Source organism: Lucilia sericata, unplaced genomic scaffold (assembly GCF_015586225.1).
Source record: "Lucilia sericata isolate MDLA Ls3-8-SP2 unplaced genomic scaffold, ASM1558622v1 Contig002161F_arrow, whole genome shotgun sequence".
NCBI lineage: Eukaryota > Metazoa > Arthropoda > Insecta > Diptera > Calliphoridae > Lucilia > Lucilia sericata.
Genome location: NW_023996002.1, coordinates 21,930 through 40,907, shown reverse-complemented (window position 1 = coordinate 40,907; position 18,978 = coordinate 21,930). Strand labels below are relative to the sequence as shown.

Genomic DNA, 18,978 nt, shown 5'->3' with positions numbered 1-18,978 from the left:
AATAGCAAAAGTTATAAAACGTGTACTTTTACCACATTCAACTATTAAATTCACAAATCCTGTTTAGATTTAAAAACATTTTTTGATTTTCTAACAGTCACACCCACCAAAAGCTAAAAACCAAATAAAATACGTAGTTTTCAGCATACTTCTTTTTCTTTTCCATCATAAAACTTAAGTTTGGCTTACAATTTTAAATCTTCTTATTTGTAATTCTAAACCCTTTTGTCGAAAAAACAACTTTGAACACGTTCTCTATCAAAAAAAAAAAAAAACTTATTAAAGTCATCACACCTTTACGTATTTAGCTGAAACTGAATTGTCAGTCAACGAGTGGAAAAATACATCGCGTGTGGTGTGTCAAGTTGTTTGATGCCTCTGTGACATGTAATGTTATACTTTAATTTGGTTAGGAAACAAACAAACAAATAAAGTATGTAAACAAATCTAGATTTAATTTAAAATAAAATACAGTGAAAGAAATACAAAATTTAAGAAAAATTTGGTGAAAAAATTTAAAATAATCTACAGTTTGGACAATGGAATATAGAGTAGTCTAAAGTCTGAACTTCAGAATAGTCTAAAGTCTGAACTATAGAATAGTCTATAGTCTGGACTATAGAATAGTCTATAGTCTGGACTATAGAATAGCCTATAGTCTGGACTATAGAATAGTCTATAGTCGGGACTATAGAATAGTCTATAGTCGGGACTATAGAATAGTCTATTGTCTGGTCTATAGAATAGTCTATAGAATAGTCTATAGTCTGGTCTATAGAATAATCTATAGACTGGACTATAGAATAGTCCATAGTGTGGTCTATAGAATAGTCTATAGTCTGGAATATAGAATAGTCTATAGAGTGGATTATAGAATAGTCTATAGTCTGGACTATAGAATAGTCTATAGTGTGGACTATAGAATAGTATATAGTCTAGACTATAGAATAGTATATAGTCTAGACTATAGAATAGTATATAGTCTAGACTATAGAATAGTCTATAGTCTGGACTATAGAATAGTCTATAGTCTGGACTATAGAATAGTCTATAGTCTGGACTATAGAATAGTCTATAGTCTGGACTATAGAATAGTCTATAGTCTGGACTATAGAATAGTCTATAGTCTGGACTATAGAATAGTCTATAGTCTGGACTATAGAATAGTCTATAGTCTGGACTATAGAATAGTCTATAGTCTGGACTATAGAATAGTCTATAGTCTGGACCCTAGAATAGTCTATAGTCTGGACCCTAGAATAGACTATAGTCTGGACTATAGAATAGACTATAGTCTGGACTATAGAATAGTCTATAGTCTGAACTATAGAATAGTCTATAGTCTGGACTATAGAATAGTCTATAGTCTGTACTATAGAATAGTCTATAGTTTAGACTATAGAATAGTCTATAGTCTGGACTATAGAATAGTCTATAGTCTGGACTATAGAATAGTCTATAGTCTGGACTATAGAATAGTCTATAGTCTGGACCCTAGAATAGTCTATAGTCTGGACCCTAGAATAGACTATAGTCTGGACTATAGAATAGACTATAGTCTGGACTATAGAATAGTCTATAGTCTGAACTATAGAATAGTCTATAGTCTGGACTATAGAATAGTCTATAGTCTGTACTATAGAATAGTCTATAGTCTGTACTATAGAATAGTCTATAGTCTGTATTATAGAATAGTCTATAGTCTAGAATATAGAATAGTCTATAGTCTGTACTATAAAATAGTCTATAGCCTGTACTATAGAATAGTCTATAGTCTGGAATAGAATAGTCTATAGTCTGGACTATAGAATAGTCTATAGTATGGACTTTAGAATAGTCTACAGTCTGGAGTATAGAATAGTCTATAGTGTGCACTATAGAATAGTATATAGTCTGGACTGTAGAACAGTCTATAGTCTGGAATTTAGAATAGTCTATAGTCTGGAGTATAGAATAGTCTATAATGTGGACTATAGAATAGTCTATAGTCTGGACTATAGAATGGACTATAGTCTGGACTATAGAATGGACTATAGTCTGGACTATAGAATAGTCTATAGTCTGGACTATAGAATAGTCTATAGTCTGGACTATAGAATAGTCTATAGTCTGGACTATAGAATAGTCTATAGTCTGGACTATAGAATGGTCTATAGTCTGGACTATAGAATAGTCTATAGTCTGGACTATAGAATAGTCTATAGCCTGGACTATAGAATAATCTATAGTCTGGACTATAGAATAGTCTGTAGTCTAGACTATAGAATAGTCTATAGTCTGGACTATAGAATAGTCTATAGTCTGGACTATAGAATAGTCTATAGTCTGGACTATAGAATAGTCTATAGTCTGGACCCTAGAATAGTCTATAGTCTGGACCCTAGAATAGACTATAGTCTGGACTATAGAATAGACTATAGTCTGGACTATAGAATAGTCTATAGTCTGTACTATAGAATAGTCTATAGTCTGTACTATAGAATAGTCTATAGTCTAGTGTATAGAATAGTCTATAGTCTGTACTATAAAATAGTCTATAGCCTGTACTATAGAATAGTCTATAGTCTGGAATAGAATAGTCTATAGTCTGGACTATAGAATAGTCTATAGTATGGACTTTAGAATAGTCTACAGTCTGGAGTATAGAATAGTCTATAGTGTGGACTATAGAATAGTCTATAGTCTGGACTATAGAATAGTATATAGTCTGGACTATAGAATAGTCTATAGTCTGGGCTATAGAATAGTCTATAGTCTGGACTATAGAATAGTCTACAGTCTGGACTATAAAATAGTGTATAGCCTGTACTATACACTAGTCTGGAATAGAATAGTCTATAGTCTGGACTATAGAATAGTCTATAGTCTGGACTATAAAATAGTGTATAGCCTGTACTATAGACTAGTCTGGAATAGAATAGTCTATAGTCTGGACTGTAGTCTGGACTTTAGAACAGTCTACAGTCTGGAGTATAGAATAGTCTATAATGTGGACTATAGAATAGTCTATAGTCTGGACTATATACTATACACTAGTCTGGAATAGAATAGTCTATAGTCTGGACTATAGAATAGTCTATAGTCTGGACTATAAAATAGTGTATAGCCTGTACTATAGACTAGTCTGGAATAGAATAGTCTATAGTCTGGACTGTAGTCTGGACTTTAGAACAGTCTACAGTCTGGAGTATAGAATAGTCTATAATGTGGACTATAGAATAGTCTATAGTCTGGACTATAGAATGGACTATAGTCTGGACTATAGAATAGTCTATTGCCAGGGCTATAGAATAATCTATAGTCAGGACTATAGAGTAGTCCATAGTCAGAACTATAGAATATTACAAAATTTTTATAAATTTTATGCAAAAAAAAAAATTCGTTAAAAATTTTCTATAAAAAGACATTTTATGAAAAATTATTTTAACAACTTGTTAGTGCAAAATTTTAAAATTTTTATCAAAGTTTTTTATTTATTTTTTGAGGTAGGTTCAGTTTTATTTTCTTAATATTAAATGCTTATTTTAAAATGTTTTTTTTTATTGTTTATTTTTTCTGTTTTTTTTTCTTTTGTGTAAAAACATTTTGTGTTGGATTTATGTAACAATGGGGAGACTGGTTCAATGGGGATTTTGTTTACCATATAAAGATATACAAGAATGTTTTAAAGATACAAAATTCGAGAAAAGAAAAACAACAACACAAGACAAATGAAAACAAAAATTGTACATAGTTTATGTTGTTAAAAAAACGCCGAAAAAAAGTGAGATGAAAGAAAACAAAATGCAATAATAATAAACATACACAGGGAGAAAAAGTCAGGTTGAAAACTAAGGCATTATGAATTGAGGTTATAACAGAATTTAAATTTAAGAAAAGTCTTACAATATAAAAACAAGGGGATATTTATGGAAGTTTGAAGAGTTGAAAGAGGTTTGATTAGAGATCCAACAAGATCAGTTTTGAAATGATCGGTGCGTTTGTTTTGTTCTTAGCGGTAGGTTTTCTCTAAGTGTCTAGCTTATAGTGCATTTTTAGTAAAAGTGTTTCTCTTTCGTTGTACAATTGTTTGTATTATTTGCGTAAATGATGTATTACACAATACGACAACAAACTAAAAAGTCTAAAAGGAATAGAAAAAAAAACTTTGAATTTTTGACTTTTACAAGAATACAATGAATACTAAATATGGTTGTAGTGAATAATAGTTTTTCCCAGTTTTTTTTTCGCGGTTCAATCAGACACTCAAACACACGTCTAGCGACCGCCAAAGGAGTGTAGGGTGTATTGAGTTAGAAAACAATGTTAGTAAACACCTTAAAATGGAAATTGAACATATGTAGAAAATTTTGAATAAATTAAACTAAGACGCACCTAGATAAAAGAATTCTATAATTGAAATTTAAAAGAAATTATTGGAGTTTAGTAAAGTGTTAATAATTATGTATGGTTAGAATATAAGCGTGATTTAAAAGATATACTGGTGATATTTGAAAATGTGCAAAGTTTGCTGTCTATTTAAACAAATAACTATTGAAATATTTAAATTGTTTTTTCTTTTATTAACAGGTAATGAAGTCTTCTTTCAGAAGCAGAAGAAAGTTCTTGCGATTTTGCCACCCAACATATGTTATTCATATTAGAAACTTTGAGATATATTGAGTCTTTTGTTAGAGATTTTTTTAATTTTTTCATTCTATGAATTTTGTTTTCAATTATTAAATTTTATTTAAGGCATCACTAATATTTATAAAACAAAACTTCCTTAAACAAAACCTTTCTCTTTTCTAGTCCCATAGTCTGGCAATCCCAGTAAAATGCTTGCCATCATCTAAACTTAGTACAAACTAAATCTATAAACATTTTTATTTCTCTAGAAAAAAAAGCATAAAACCCTTTTATTTGTTTCTGCTTGAAATTATCTTAAAATTGTATCTATTAAGAAAGAGAGAAACCATTTTATTCCTTTAACTTTTTTTGTTCATTCGTTGATCGTTGGTTTGGTAAATGAGATTTTTTTTGCCGGACTGTAAGCTTACAGGCGCATAACCAATAGAATTGTAGTTGAAAATGTTTGTTGTTTGTGTGCAGTTTTTATAGATTTATATTTTGTGGAAATTTTCTTTTTCCTTAGGAAAATCCAAAGAATGATGATGGTGGTTGTTAAATTATTTGTAAAATGTCGACTAATTTGCAACAGAAAATTTCGAAATGAGGAAGAAAGAATGGGAAGGTGAGATCCTTCTAGCATAAGGTAATCTATAGTCGGGACTATAGAATAGTCTATAGTCTGGACTATAGAGTAGTCTATAGACTGGACTATAGAATAGTCTATAGACTGGACTATAGAATAGTCTATAGTCTGGACTATAGAATAGTCTATAGTCTGGACTATAGAATAGTCTATAGTCTGGATTATAGAATAGTCTATAGTCTGGACTATAGAATAGTCTCTAGTCTGGACTATAGAATAGTCTATAGTCTGGACTATAGAATAGTCTAAAGTCTGGACTATAGAATAGTCTATAGTCTGGACTATAGAATAGTCTATAGTCTGGACTATAGAATAGTCTATAGTCTGGACTATAGAATAGTCTATAGTCTGGACTATAGAATAGTCTATAGTCTGGACTATAGAATAGTCTATAGTCTGGACTATAGAATAGTCTATAGTCTGGACTATAGAATAGTCTATAGTCTGGACTATAGAATAGTCTATAGTCTGGACTATAGAATAGTCTATAGTCTGGACTATAGAATAGTCTATAGTCTGGACTATAGAATAGTCTATAGTCTGGACTATAGAATAGTCTATAGTCTGGACTATAGAATAGTCTATAGTCTGGACTATAGAATAGTCTATAGTCTGGACTATAGAATAGTCTATAGTCTGGACTATAGAATAGTCTATAGTCTGGACTATAGAATAGTCTATAGTCTGGACTATAGAATAGTCTATAGTCTGGACTATAGAATAGTCTATAGTCTGGACTATAGAATTGTCTATAGTCTGGACTATAGATAGTCTATAGTCTGGACTATAGAATAGTCAATAGTCTGGACTATAGAATAGTCTAAAGTCTGGACTATGGAATAGTCTATAGTCTGGACTATAGAATAGTCTATATTCTGGACTATAGAATAGTCTACAGTTTGGACTATAGAATAGTCTATAATCTGGACTATAGAATAGTCTACAGTTTGGACTATAGAATAGTCTATAGTCTGGACTATAGAATAGTCTATAGTCTGGACTGTGGAATAGTCTCTAGTCTGGACTGTAGAATAGTCTATAGTCTGGACTATAGAATAGTGTATAGTTGGACTATAGAATAGTCTATAGTATGGACTATAGAATAGTCTATAGTATGGACTATAGAATAGTCTATAGTCTGGACTATAGAATAGTCTATAGTCTGGACTATAAAATAGTCTATAGTCTGGACTATAGAATAGTCTATAGTTGGACTATAGAATAGTCTATAGTCTGGACTATAGAATAGTCGATAGACTGGACTATAAAATAGTCTATAGTCTGGACTATAAAATAGTCTATAGTCTGGACTATAGAATAGTCTATAGTTGGACTATAGAATAGTCTATAGTCTGGACTATAGAATAGTCTATAGTCTGGACTATAGAATAGTCTATAGTCTGGACTATAGAATAGTCTATAGTCTGGACTATAGAATAGTCTATAGTCTGGACTATAGAATAGTCTATAGTCTGGACTATAGAATAGTCTATAGTCTGGACTATAGAATAGTCTATAGTCTGGACTATAGAATAGTCTATAGTCTGGACTATAGAATAGTCTATAGTCTGGACTATAGAATTGTCTATAGTCTGGACTATAGATTAGTCTATAGTCTGGACTTTAGAATAGTCAATAGTCTGGACTATAGAATAGTCTAAAGTCTGGACTATGGAATAGTCTATAGTCTGGACTATAGAAAAGTCTATATTCTGGACTATAGAATAGTCTACAGTTTGGACTATAGAATAGTCTATAGTCTGGACTATAGAATAGTCTACAGTTTGGACTATAGAATAGTTTATAGTCTGGACTATAGAATAGTCTATAGTCTGGACTGTGGAATAGTCTATAGTCTGGACTGTAGAATAGTCTATAGTCTGGACTATAGAATAGTCTATAGTCTGGACTATAGAATAGTCTATAGTTGGACTATAGAATAGTCTATAGTCTGGACTATAGAATAGTCGATAGACTGGACTATAAAATAGTCTATAGTCTGGACTATAGAATAGTCTATAGTTGGACTATAGAATAGTCTATGATCTGGACTGTAGAATAGTCTATAGTCTGGACTGTAGAATAGTCTATAGTCTGGACTATAGAATAGTCTATAGTCTGGACTATAGAATAGTCTATAGTTGGACTATAGAATAGTCTATAGTCTGGACTATAGAATAGTCGATAGACTGGACTATAAAATAGTCTATAGTCTGGACTATAGAATAGTCTATAGTTGGACTATAGAATAGTCTATGATCTGGACTGTAGAATAGTCTATAGTCTGGACTATAGAATAGTCTATAGTCTGGACTATAGAATAGTCTATAGTCTGGACTATAGAATTGTCTATAGTCTGGACTATAGATTAGTCTATAGTCTGGACTTTAGAATAGTCAATAGTCTGGACTATAGAATAGTCTAAAGTCTGGACTATGGAATAGTCTATAGTCTGGACTATAGAAAAGTCTATATTCTGGACTATAGAATAGTCTACAGTTTGGACTATAGAATAGTCTATAGTCTGGACTATAGAATAGTCTACAGTTTGGACTATAGAATAGTTTATAGTCTGGACTATAGAATAGTCTATAGTCTGGACTATAGAATAGTCTATAGTCTGGACTATAGAATAGTCTATAGTCTGGACTATAGAATAGTCTATAGTCTGGACTATAGAATAGTCTATAGTCTGGACTATAGAATGGTCTATAGTCTGGACTATAGAATTGTCTATAGTCTGGACTATAGATTAGTCTATAGTCTGGACTTTAGAATAGTCAATAGTCTGGACTATAGAATAGTCTAAAGTCTGGACTATGGAATAGTCTATAGTTTGGACTATAGAATAGTCTACAGTTTGGACTATAGAATAGTCTATAATCTGGACTATAGAATAGTCTACAGTTTGGACTATAGAATAGTCTATAGTCTGGACTATAGAATAGTCTATAGTCTGGACTGTGGAATAGTCTCTAGTCTGGACTGTAGAATAGTCTATAGTCTGGACTATAGAATAGTGTATAGTTGGACTATAGAATAGTCTATAGTATGGACTATAGAATAGTCTATAGTATGGACTATAGAATAGTCTATAGTCTGGACTATAGAATAGTCTATAGTCTGGACTATAAAATAGTCTATAGTCTGGACTATAGAATAGTCTATAGTTGGACTATAGAATAGTCTATAGTCTGGACTATAGAATAGTCGATAGACTGGACTATAAAATAGTCTATAGTCTGGACTATAGAATAGTCTATAGTTGGACTATAGAATAGTCTATAGTCTGGACTATAGAATAGTCTATAGTCTGGACTATAGAATAGTCTATAGTCTGGACTATAGAATAGTCTATAGTCTGGACTATAGAATAGTCTATAGTCTGGACTATAGAATAGTCTATAGTCTGGACTATAGAATAGTCTATAGTCTGGACTATAGAATAGTCTATAGTCTGGACTATAGAATAGTCTATAGTCTGGACTATAGAATAGTCTATAGTCTGGACTATAGAATTGTCTATAGTCTGGACTATAGATTAGTCTATAGTCTGGACTTTAGAATAGTCAATAGTCTGGACTATAGAATAGTCTAAAGTCTGGACTATGGAATAGTCTATAGTCTGGACTATAGAAAAGTCTATATTCTGGACTATAGAATAGTCTACAGTTTGGACTATAGAATAGTCTATAGTCTGGACTATAGAATAGTCTACAGTTTGGACTATAGAATAGTTTATAGTCTGGACTATAGAATAGTCTATAGTCTGGACTGTGGAATAGTCTATAGTCTGGACTGTAGAATAGTCTATAGTCTGGACTATAGAATAGTCTATAGTCTGGACTATAGAATAGTCTATAGTTGGACTATAGAATAGTCTATAGTCTGGACTATAGAATAGTCGATAGACTGGACTATAAAATAGTCTATAGTCTGGACTATAGAATAGTCTATAGTTGGACTATAGAATAGTCTATGATCTGGACTGTAGAATAGTCTATAGTCTGGACTGTAGAATAGTCTATAGTCTGGACTATAGAATAGTCTATAGTCTGGACTATAGAATAGTCTATAGTCTGGACTATAGAATAGTCTATAGTCTGGACTATAGAATAGTCTATACTCTGGACTATAAAATAGTCTATAGTCTGGACTATGGAATAGTCTATAGTCTGGACTATAGAAAATTTTCTATAAAAATAAAATTTAACTAAAATTTTCTATAAAAATAAAATTTAGTAAAATTTTCTATAAAAATAAAATTTAACGAACATTTTCTATAAAGAGAAAATTTAAAGAAAATTTTCTGTAAAGAGAAAATTTAACTAAAATTTTTTATAAAAAGAAAATTTAACGAAAATTTTCTATAAAAAGAAAATTTTACGAAAATTTTCCATAAAAAGAAAAAAATATTTTCTATTATGACCTTAAGGTTCGTTCCCACTCTCCTATAAAAGTATTACAAAGAATAGCTAAGAAATTTAACAATAATATCAACCGATGATTTGAAGACAGCAAAAGAAGCAAAAGTTATAAATAAACAAAACGAACCCTTTTGCTTTATTATATTTATTTTTTAGTTTATTTCCTGGTTTAAAGATACCCTCAGCAGTCTTTTGAGCCAGCCATACACCTGGTTAGAAAACTGCATATGTTGCATTCACCTTTGAATGCAGCTTTTAAAATGTTTTGTTTAAAATAGAAACTATTGAAGGTTTTTGTTTCTTCTGCATTTAAAAGTTAAATGTTTGCCTTAAAGGATGCGTAAATCTTTCTAAAGTTGCCATAAATTTTAAATGATTCAAGATTATTTGTATTAGACACACATGCAAATATGCAAACAAATAATGCAGATGCAATACATAATGCAACAACAATTGCAGGCTTCCTCTCAGCACCCAACAATACTTTAATATATTTAGTTTGAAAATGTTTTAGAACTACTACAGGAAACAGTAAAAGCAGCTGGAATTGAATATAAATTTGTAAAGGGGAATAATATAAAAAGGGTTTTAGTTATAAGATTCTTATTAGAAAAATGTAAAGAAAACTTTATGAGGAACATGTACAGGAGGCAATTAATCATTTAGTGATTTGTGAGACAAATTAGGGAAATGTGTAAAAACTCTAGCAGCAAACAATTGAAATCCCAAATGAAAGAAACTTTGGATAAAATAACCAATACTGTAATTAAACATTTTCATAAAAAGAGTTATAATTGTTCTATATAGTCCATCTAGCTGAACTATTATCTAGTATATAGTCTAGTCTATAGTCTAGTCTATAGTCTAGTCTAGTATAGTCTATAGTCTAGTCTATAGTCTAGTCTATAGTCTAGTCTATAGTCTAGTCTATAGTCTAGTCTATAGTCTAGTCTATAGTCTAGTCTATAGTCTAGTCTATAGTCTAGTCTATAGTCTAATCTATAGTCTAGTCTATAGTCTAGTCTATAGTCTAGTCTATAGTCTAGTCTATAGTCTAGTCTATAGTCTAGTCTATAGTCTAGTCTATAGTCTAGTCTATAGTCTAGTCTATAGTCTAGTCTATAGTCTAGTCTATAGTCTAGTCTATAGTCTAGTCTATAGTCTAGTCTATAGTCTAGTCTATAGTCTAGTCTATAGTCTAGTCTATAGTCTAGTCTATAGTCTAGTCTATAGTCTAGTCTATAGTCTAGTCTATAGTCTAGTCTATAGTCTAGTCTATAGTCTAGTCTATAGTCTAGTCTATAGTCTAGTCTATAGTCTAGTCTATAGTCTAGTCTATAGTCTAGTCTATTAGTCTAGTCTATAGTCTAGTCTATAGTCTAGTCTATAGTCTAGTCTATAGTCTAGTCTATAGTCTAGTCTATAGTCTAGTCTATAGTCTAGTCTATAGTCTAGTCTATAGTCTAGTCTATAGTCTAGTCTATAGTCTAGTCTATAGTCTAGTCTATAGTCTAGTCTATAGTCTAGTCTAGTCTATAGTCTAGTCTATAGTCTAGTCTATAGCCTGGTCTATAGTCTAGTCTATAGTCTAGCTATAGCCTAGTCTATAGCCTAGTCTATAGTCTAGTCTATAATCTAGTCTATAGACTAGTCTATAGTCTAGTCTATAGTCTAGTTTTTGGTCTTGTCCACAATCTGTGCAAAGCTACAGTCGTGACTAAAAATCTTTAATTGCCTCGACTTTGCTTAATTGATTTTCCGAAAATGGTTTAAACCGATATCTTTGCTCATTTAACTTTAAATGTGTTACTTATGTCTTCATATTTCATATTAATGATAGTAAATTGAATTTGTTTTTGTTGTCTCTAAAGTGGCTTAAATATTCATTTCTTCTTTTTTTTTCAATAAATTTATGCATAAATTTATTAATAATAGCAAATTAAAATACCAAAAACTTTATGAAAAAAGTCATATAAAATACATACAACAGCAAGACAAGACACATGTCACAAATTGTTGATGACAAAATCTATGTCAACCTACCGCGGGGCATCTTCATCATCAGCTAATGTTGCGTGCGTGCAATTTCACACTCACAACTGAAAATCATAACGAAAAATCAAATTCAAAATATTAGAGACCAATGAAAAAAAAAAAAAAAAAACGATTTCTCATGATTTAATGAAATTTAAAATTAAAATTTGTCAAAAAGTCTTGTTTTTGTTTTCGTTGTGGTTTCTGTTTTCTTTGATTGTTGGCGCAAAAAACTGGCTGACTGCTTTAATGATGATTGTTGTCAGATTGGAGGTGGTACCCGAAAAAAGCAAATGGGTATTAGTAATCATATTAAGGCAGCTGTTGAATAAAATTTAAAGAAATTTTGATATAAAAGTTAAAAGAGGTTATTGAGTGCCCTACTTAAGTGATTCCGATTTTTAGAAATTTTTTTAAATATTTGTTTATTACAATTTAACTTCTGAGAAGTTATTTTAGAAGTACTTTGTTATAAGCATTAGGAATAGAACTGATAGCCTAGGATTTTGGTAATTCTTGTAAGAACTACTAATATATAGAAGAAGAAACAAATGCAAAACATTTAAATTTTGATTATTGTACACATTACAAGGAAGTGGTTTAAGTTTAAAGCTAAAGTTTCAGTTGAAGAACTTTATATTTTTGCCCAAAATGACCAACGTTTAGAATAACTTTATATATCACTTTTGCTTGCAATTCTTTTCGGAATCATAATACGACAAAAAAAGACATTCAATTAACATATGAAAGAAGTTTTTCGCATTTTAAAGATTAAAGAGCAAATTTTATAAAAATTAAAACACAAACAAAATAAATTTAAAACAGCAAAAAACTTCCGTATAATAAAATTCCAGTTTTGTTAAGAGTTTTATATTTTATTTTGCTTCTAATTTTAAATTTACACAGGTTCTTAATTAGAGAATTTCATAAAAAATAATATAAATTAGCTTTAAGGCAAAATTTGTTAGAAAAAATAAATTAAAAAAAAAACAAAATTATTTGTTTGTGTAATAAATTAAATATTTTTTTTAATATTTTTGGGATAAATAAAATCCCATTAGAAATTAGATTCCAAAGAGAATATTGATTTTCAAAGAGTCTTAAAGAAGATAACAAATTTTGATTATTTAAAATTTTCTTTAAGAATTATTTTTAAATATTTTTAACAGTTTCATTTACAATTTATATAATTTTAACTGACGTGTTCTTTTGCTTAACTTACAAAATCTAAAAATATCTAAATATTGTCTTAAACATTGTTTTTAAACATTTATTATTATCTTGTTTTTGGGATTTTTATTTTATTGTAAAATTTTAATGTTGTTATTGTGTTAATAAATTTTTGCAAACAAAAAAAAAAAAAACAAATGAATGAGAAGAAAAAATCTACAAAAACCCGATTTTCAACTTGTAACATAAATTTAACTACTCTAACGAAACCACAAATTATTAAAAAAACAGACAGACGGCCGGACAGACAGACATACAGATCGACAACTAAAATATTTGCGTTTTTATAAACACCCTACTAGCTAACAGCAAAGTAAGTTACAAGAAAATGAAAAAATTTCTAGACTATGTATAGTCTGGATAATAGACTAAAGTATAGTCTTGACTATAGACTATTTTACAGTAATGACTATAGATTATTCTATATGCTGGACTATATTCTGGACTATAGACTATTCTATAGTCTGGACTATAGACTATTCTATATCCTGGACTATAGACTATTCTATATTCTGGAATATAGACTATTCTATAGTCTGGGCTATAAACTATTCTATAGTCTGGGCTATAAACTATTCTATAGTCTGGACTATAGATTAAACTGTAGTCTGTACTATAGACTAAAATATAGTCTGTACTGTAGACTATTCTATAGTCTGTCCTGTAGACCATTCTATAGTTCTAGACTAGATTATAGACAAGACTATAGGCAATACTATAGACTAGACAACATATTGGACTTGAGAGTATACCACTATGACTACACTACAGATTTGAGTAGACAGTGGTAACTAGGCTAAGGAAGGCAATAGATCAGAACATAAGGTATATACTGAACTATAAACTAGTCTATAAACTAGACTATACACTAGGTACAAGACTATTGACTATAGTATAGACAAGACAAGACTATAAACTGGACTATTCTATTCTCTGGAATATAGACTATTCTATAGTCTTGACTATAGAATATTTTATAGTCTTGACTATAGACTATTCTATAGTCTTGACTATAGAATATTTTATAGTCTTGACTATAGACTATTCTATAGTCTTGACTATAGAATATTTTATAGTCTTGACTATAGACTATTCTATAGTCTGGGTTATAGACTGTAAACAGGACTACAAACTACTCTATAGTCTGTACTATAGCCTATTCTATAGTTTGGACTATAGACTAAACTATAGTCTAGACTATAGACTATTCTATAGTTTGGACTATCGACAATTCCATAGTTTGTACAATAGACTATTCTATAGTCTAGACCATAGACTATTCTATAGTCTAGACCATAGACTATTCTATAGTCTAGACTATAGACTGCTCTATAGTCAGGATTATAGACTATTCTACAGTCGGGACTATAGACTATTCTTTAGTCCGGACTATAGACTATTCTATAGACTGGACTATAGACTATTGCATAGTCTGGAATATAGACTATTCTATAGTCTGGGCTATAGACTGTAAACTGGACTATAGATTATTCCATAGTCTGAAATATAGACTATTCTATAGTCTGGACTATAGACTAAACTATAGTCTAGACTATAGGCTATTCTATAGTCTTTACAATAGGCTATTCTATAGTTTGGACTATCGATTATTCTATAGTTTGTACAATAGACTATTTGATAGTCTGGACTATAGACCATTCTATAGTCTAGACCATAGACTATTCTATAGACTAGACTATAGACTGTTCTATAGTCAGGATTATAGACTATTCTATATTCGGGACTATAGATTATTTTATAAACAGGACTGTAGACTATTCTTTAGTCCGGACTTTAGACTATTCTATAGACTGGACTATAGAATATTCCATAGTCTGGAATTTAGACTATTCTATAGTGTGGACTATACACTATTCTATAGTCTCGACTACAAACTATTTTAAAGTTTCGTCTATAGACTATTCTATAGTCTCGACTGTAGATTATTTTATAGTCTGGACAGTAAACTATTTTATAGTCTGGATTTTAGACTGTTCTATAGTCTCGACGATACACTATTCTACGCTATACTATAGTTTGGATTATAGACTATTCTAATCAGGACTTTAGGTTATTCTTTAGTCTGGTCTATAGACTATACTATAGTCTAGACTATAGACTATTTTATAGTTTGGACAATAGACTATTCTATAATCTAGACTATAAACTATAAATGAATCTATAATTATAGACTTTTCTATATTGTGTATAATAAACTATTCAATATTCTGTACTCTGCTATATACTGGATTATAATCTATTCTATAATCCCGATTAAGGCATTTTCTGTTCCCTTTATTCCACTATAGTGTATAATCGTTTATAATCTTCTATATTTTTAAAAAAAAAGTTGTCAACTAACCTGCTCTAAAAGGTGTTAAAATGGCGTAAGCCAATATCATCTCAAGCACAAATCAGCTGTCAAACTGTCAGTTTAAGTATTACCAAATAGTAACTACTACTACTACTACTACTACTACTACCAATAAAGTATATAACCAAGTCGTACCCTATCGTTTACTTTTATTCCTCTATCTCTGATCTTATACTTAAATCTGTTTATTTAATTTGATTTTTATTAATAATTTTTTTTTGTACATTTTCTTTCCTTAATGCAAAAATTATGCACAATAAAAATGCGGTTAAATAATCATATTCAATTTTATTTTTATTTGATTTTAGATTTCTTGAGGTTTGGTTGTGTTATAAAATCCATTTGATTTAGATGATTTTAAAGTATTTTTTATTATTTTCGTAGTTATTGTATTCGAATACAATTTTGTTTATGATTTTTTAAATGAAAATTGATACATTTTATGTTGTTGGGTTAAGAGATTTTTATTTTTACAACCGTTAAATAACAAATGCTGTTATTTTTGATGTTTAGAATCATTAGATTAAGTGGGTGATTTAGAAAAAATATGTGTTTAGTACTATGGGTAGAAAAAAATTAAAATTTTTTATATTTATAAAAAAATAAAAATTGTAATTTGAAATTATATTGGAGAATCAAACATTTTTGTAGTAAAAATTTTCTAAAAAAATTAGATTTAAAATAGCGTCTTAGAGCATATCTGAAATCTTATAATTCATTAAAAAAATTAATTCGCAAAAAGTTGCCGTACCTAAGAAATCAATATCACCTGTTAAAACAAAATATTTTTTTCGGTTTCAAAACAATATTTCCATATTGCCAACGAAATTGTTAATGAGGGTATTAAATGTCCCCCCATTTTTTTTGTAATCTAGAGAATTTTTGTGGTCTAACTATAGAAAATAGATTTCAATATGTTTACTATGTTTTGTATAATTGTTTTTTCTAATTACAATTATTTATATTTATTTCATTTTTTTCTTTTGATAACAAAATCAATTTGTGGTAATTAAGTTGTAAATACAATACTTTAGTAAACAAAAATCACAATAATATGTTTCACAAAAATGTCTTTCTATTTTAAAAAATTGCGTTTTAATTTAACGGTACATTGCGTTTTTTTTCTAAAAAAAATCTACAAAAATTAATTGTTTTGTTTAACAGATTTTAAACTCTTTATTTCCAACACGCACTTTAAATTTAAATTATAAAAAAAGTACTAGCAAATAATTAAATTTTTATTTATTTGTTGAATTTTAATGAAGTTTTTTGTGTAATTGTGTTTTTTGTTTGTTTGTATAAGTTTAGAGTGTTAATAACAAGTCACACCCTAAAGTGCGAAAACTTTTTTCACACACTACACTTTAAAGCCTTAAATAATTTGAACGTAAAAAATTTATATTTAATTTATGCCAAAACAATTACTAAGTTACAAACTATAAGCCAACGCCTCTTCTATATTTAATTAAGTTGTCATTAGAACTTTCTAAAGTTTGTTTAAAGCCCGCAAGTTCGAAACTATTTGAATTATTCCAATTCTATATTATATAAATATATAGTTACAAGATTTATATACATTATAAACTAGACTAAAGTCTGAGCTATAGACTAGACTGTAGTTTGGAGTATGGATTAGATTATAGCCTGGACAATAGACTACGTCTGGACTAGACTATTTACTAGACTATAGACTAGACTATAATATAGACTAGACTATAGACTAGACTATAGACTAGACTATAGACTAGACTATAGACTAGACTATAGACTAGACTATAGACTAGACTATAGACTAGACTATAGACTAGACTATAGACTAGACTATAGACTAGACTATAGACTAGACTATAGACTAGACTATAGACTAGACTATAGACTAGACAGACTATAGACTAGACTATAGACTAGACTATAGACTAGACTATAGACTAGACTATAGACTAGACTATAGACTAGACTATAGACTAGACTATAGACTAGACTATAGACTAGACTATAGACTAGACTATAGACTAGACTATAGACTAGACTATAGACTAGACTATAGACTAGACTATAGACTAGACTATAGACTAGACTATAGACTAGACTATAGACTAGACTATAGACTAGACTATAGACTAGACTATAGACTAGACTATAGACTAGACTATAGACTAGACTATAGACAAGACTATAGACTAGACTATAGACTAGACTATAGACTAGACTATAGACTAGACTATAGACTAGACTATAGACTAGACTATAGACTAGACTATAGACTAGACTATAGACTAGACTATAGACTAGACTATAGACTAGACTATAGACTAGACTATAGACTAGACTAGACTAGACTAGACTATAGACTAGACTATAGACTAGACTATAGACTAGACTATAGACTAGACTAGACTAGACTAGACTAGACTAGACTAGACTAGACTAGACTAGACTAGACTAGACTAGACTAGACTAGACTAGACTAGACTAGACTAGACTAGACTAGACTAGACTAGCCTTGACTAGACTAGACTATAGACTAGACTATAGACTAGACTATAGACTATACTATAGACTAGTCTAACATATTAGACTTGAGAGTATAACACTATGACTACACTACAGATTTGAGAAGACAGTAGTAACTAGACTAATAAAGGCTATAGATCAGAACATTATGTTTATAGACTAGATTATAAACGAGAGTATTAACTAGATTAAGACTATTGACTAAAGTATAGACGAGACAAGACTATAAACTGGTCCATATACTAGTATGTAGTCAAGACAACATCTTAGTTCTCACTTAAATATACATCAACTAAATGATTTTCTTATAAAAACTCCACCTACTTTATCTTAAAATTCTTTGGAATAAAAATAAATCCTTTCGTATAATCTCACCCACAAATAAAAAACAAACAAATTCAACCATCGCCGCTGCACTATTATCAGATACATTATAGATACACTCGTAAATAAATCTTAATTCTTAATCTTACCCTTTGAGGTGCATTCAATAAACGCAAGATGGTGCCCAATTGTGTGGCCAATGGCAGGGTGGCGGCAAAAGCATACGTTGGTGCTCGTGTTGGTATGGGATACATTGATGTACAATCGAGTGGATCAGTATCGACAAGATACTGCACCCGAAACGTAATCAATTCATCGGGATCCATTTTAACAATCATATTGTTAAAACAAACACTTGAACACACTCAAACACACATAAACACGTTTAAGTGTTTCTTTTTATTTTTTGCAAACTTATTTTTTCTTTCTTTACTTCTCTTTAAATAACAACGATTAAGATTTTAGATAAATAATTAAATTATTTTTTACATTTATAGCGTTTTTTTTGTGGTTTGCTATTTAAAATTGGTTGGTTTTATTTTTAAAGATTTCACACACAAATTATTACATGTTTAAAATTTGTTTATCGTTGTCGTAAATTTTATGGGTTGGGTATTTAAATTACATTTATATTTAATAAATATAAGACACACTGTAAAAGAAAAATACAATTAAAAGTTAATTTCAGTTTTAAGGAAAGTTGCATAAATATTTATCCTTTAAATTGTTACCAGGTTTGCAGAGAAAGGAAGCGATGATTTTGTATTTTTAAACATTCTTTTGAAAGCGTTCACATAAGGGGGTCTTAGTCTATAGACATA

At 29.8% G+C, this 18,978-nt stretch overlaps 1 pseudogene; it reads right to left on the bottom strand.

Annotated features, from left to right (window-relative positions):
• The window catches only part of LOC119613511, a 43,382-nt pseudogene extending 24,696 nt beyond the window's left edge, over positions 1-18,686 (bottom strand).
• Between the last annotated feature and the right edge of the window lie 292 nt (positions 18,687-18,978).